Source organism: Anopheles gambiae, chromosome 2, assembly GCF_943734735.2.
Source record: "Anopheles gambiae chromosome 2, idAnoGambNW_F1_1, whole genome shotgun sequence".
In the NCBI taxonomy this organism is placed as follows: domain Eukaryota; kingdom Metazoa; phylum Arthropoda; class Insecta; order Diptera; family Culicidae; genus Anopheles; species Anopheles gambiae.
Window position 1 is genome coordinate 73857782 of NC_064601.1, and position 2916 is coordinate 73860697.

Consider the following 2916-nt stretch of genomic DNA (forward strand, 5'->3'; position numbering starts at 1 on the left):
GACTATGGCGGACAATACAAATTCGACCAAACCCTTCTCCCTGTTTCTACATGCCTCTCGCCTGTAAATTTCGCTCTCTTTGCATGTAGGGTAGAGTCAAGCCCATACCTAACGGGACAAAAGTAGAAAGCTTGGAGCAAAATAATCATTTGTCTCCCTCTATCCTCTATACCGCGCTTGCTTGCACTCATGCGCAAGCGCTCGAGTATATTCTCTCAGAACTGAGAGTTAATCTTTATCTAGATCGGTTGGCCATAAAAAGATTTTTTATTTTACACAAACAGGATTACTCCTGACTAAAGCTAAACTATGAACTATATCTGGCTGATTCTAGACTTCGACTGACTAAACCTAACAAGCTAATGTTCTAACTAGGCCGCTGGTTGCTGGCTGCATTGGTCCGTTCTCACGATCGGTTTACGTGTCGCATTTCTTGTGCCTTGTCGCCGTTGTCCGCTCCTGGCCGGTGTAGCGTTACATCTTCGTCTGCTCGTAGCCGGCCCAACCGGCATTATCGCGCGATTTTTATGTGTATCTATCATTTTTCTCATTCTAACATTCAGAAAATTTTTCACTCTGTCTTGCTCTTCTGGGTGTTGGTCACTTTTTGCTCGCAACTTGGCTGTGTTTCACCAACCATCCTCATGTTGCATATGGTTCTTCTCTTTCCATCGTTCGAGAGAAACTCTTGTGTCTCGCTTTTCTGGGACTTGTCCAATTTCGCTTGCTACACCAAGCGTTCACGCAAGCGATCTTCTCTCGTCCGCTCTTTGTATCATCTTGCAGGTACTCCCCGATATACGCTATTAATGCGGACCGGAGGCAATAGCGTATCTCGAATATTAGCAAACGTCGAGTTTTCAGTCAAATTATAGCTAATTTTCGTATAATTTTGCTTGAAGTGGTAGGATTAACCACTTAATTAGTTATTTGATCTGATTCAACTGAAGATTACAATTGTACCCCTTTTGAAATGGCTTTTAATATTCGATCAAAAGGGAATTTATTTTGAATTTGATATTCGACGTGTCAAATTAGTACAATTTGCTCAAAGAACTTTCAAATTTAGAAAAAAAGCTTATAGCGAAATCGCGTATATCGAGTATGGCGTATATCGGGGAATACCTGTATAGCCACCAGAGGAAGGCGCTGCTTCGCGTTCACATGAAAATGTGGTAGTGTGAAATCAAGTTTGCAAGCGGTAGGCTACGTCGATGCGTGCCCGTTTTTTTCTCTCGTGAAACCAGTACGGAAAAACTATTTGGTAAGTACAGCTTTTAATAAAGGATTATATCAATATGTATCAAACTGAATGGTATTAATAATTGGTGATATCAAATCAATTTCGTTTTCTATAGCAAATCGTAACACACGCACAAACGGAAGTGAGCACGGACCACGATAGAAATAATCAATTGGTTGGTAAGTATCATGCTTCGCGTTAAATGGAACAGCGGTTTTCAAAATAGATAATATTTCCCTCTTTCACCAGCAGTGCCAAAAACAAAAGGACAGGAGAGGCAGGAACGATCCTCCAACGTGCTACCGCCTGGTAGAGGAGAGGCGGCAGGAAGGTAGGGACGATCATCCAGCGCGCTAGCGCAGCATGTGGGAGCATCGAGAGGGAGGCAAGCAGGAAGAATTTTTAACGTGTGGACACAATTCGACGAAGACAACGCTGGATTATAGGAAGAACGAGGAGAGAAGGCAGGCAAGACGGGTACGTGTGTATCCCGCACCGGTTTTCGGCAGTGTGAATTGTGTGAGTATTGAAAAGTGTATGTGTGAGTAGAGGTAAAGAGGTTAAATAAAGAGCGAATGTGTGGAATGGAAAAATTAGAGAGAGTCTGTGTTTGTTTTGGGAGAGAGGAGAGAATGAAAGAAATTGAACAATAATGTAGCATACAGAAACTACATGTATGATACACGCTGTCGCACCGTTGCAGAAACGTGCTCTTTAGTGCTGCTAATGAGCACGATTTGAGAACGTTTTGAGCCCGTTTTTTCTCATACAGAATTGGAAATTGTCGCGCGATAATGTCGGTTGGGACTACCCAACCGACATTATCGCGCGACATTTTCAAATTTTGTATGAGAAAAAACGGGCTCAAAACGTTCTCAAATCGTGCTCATTAGCAGCACTAAAGAGCACGTTTCTGCAACCGTGCGACAGCGTGTATCATACATGTAGTTTCTGTATGCTACATTATTGTACAATTTCTTTATTCTCTCCTTTCTCCCAAAACAAACTCAGACTCTCTCTCATTTTCCATTCCACACATTCGCTCTTTATTTAACCTCTTTACCTCTACTCACACATACACTTTTAAATACTCACACAATTCACACTGCCGAAAACCGGTGCGGGATACACACGTCTTGCCTGCCTTCTCTCCTCGTTCTTCCTTTCATCCAGCGTTGTCTTCGTCGAATGGTGTGCACGCGTTAAAAATTCTTCCTGCTTGCCTCCCTTTCGCTGCTCCCACATGCTGCGCTAGCGCGCTGGAGGATCGTCCTTACCTTCCTGCCGCTTCTCCTCTATCAGGCGCTAGCACGTTGGAGGATCGTTCTTGCCCCCCTGCCGCTTCTCCGGCGCTAGCGCGTTGAATGGTCGTTCCTGCTTTCTTTCCTCTCCTGATCTGTTGTTTTCGGCACTCCTAGGGATAGAGGGAAATATTAACTATGTTGCCAACAGCTGTTCAATTTAACACCAAGCACAATACTTACCAACCAATTGAATATTGCTTCTATCGTGGTCCGTGCTCACTTCCGCGTGCGTGCGTGTGTTACGATTTCTTTAAAAAACGAAATTGATTTTAAATCACAATTGTCAATACAATTCAGTTTGATGAAGATTGATATAACCCTTTATTAAAAGCTGTACTTACCAAATATTTTTTTCGTAGTGGTTTTACT

At 43.0% G+C, this 2916-nt stretch overlaps 1 long non-coding RNA gene across 2 annotated transcripts; it reads left to right on the forward strand.

Annotated features, from left to right (window-relative positions):
• Positions 1–509: 509 nt before the first annotated feature.
• On the forward strand, positions 510–1837 carry LOC133391751 (uncharacterized). Of its 2 annotated transcripts, none has more exons than XR_009765207.1 (2): positions 510–1422; positions 1493–1837. It is a non-coding gene; the product is annotated as an uncharacterized LOC133391751 (long non-coding RNA). The 2 variants fall into 2 exon arrangements; XR_009765208.1 differs by having other exon boundaries at positions 1496–1837.
• Positions 1838–2916: the final 1079 nt, after the last annotated feature.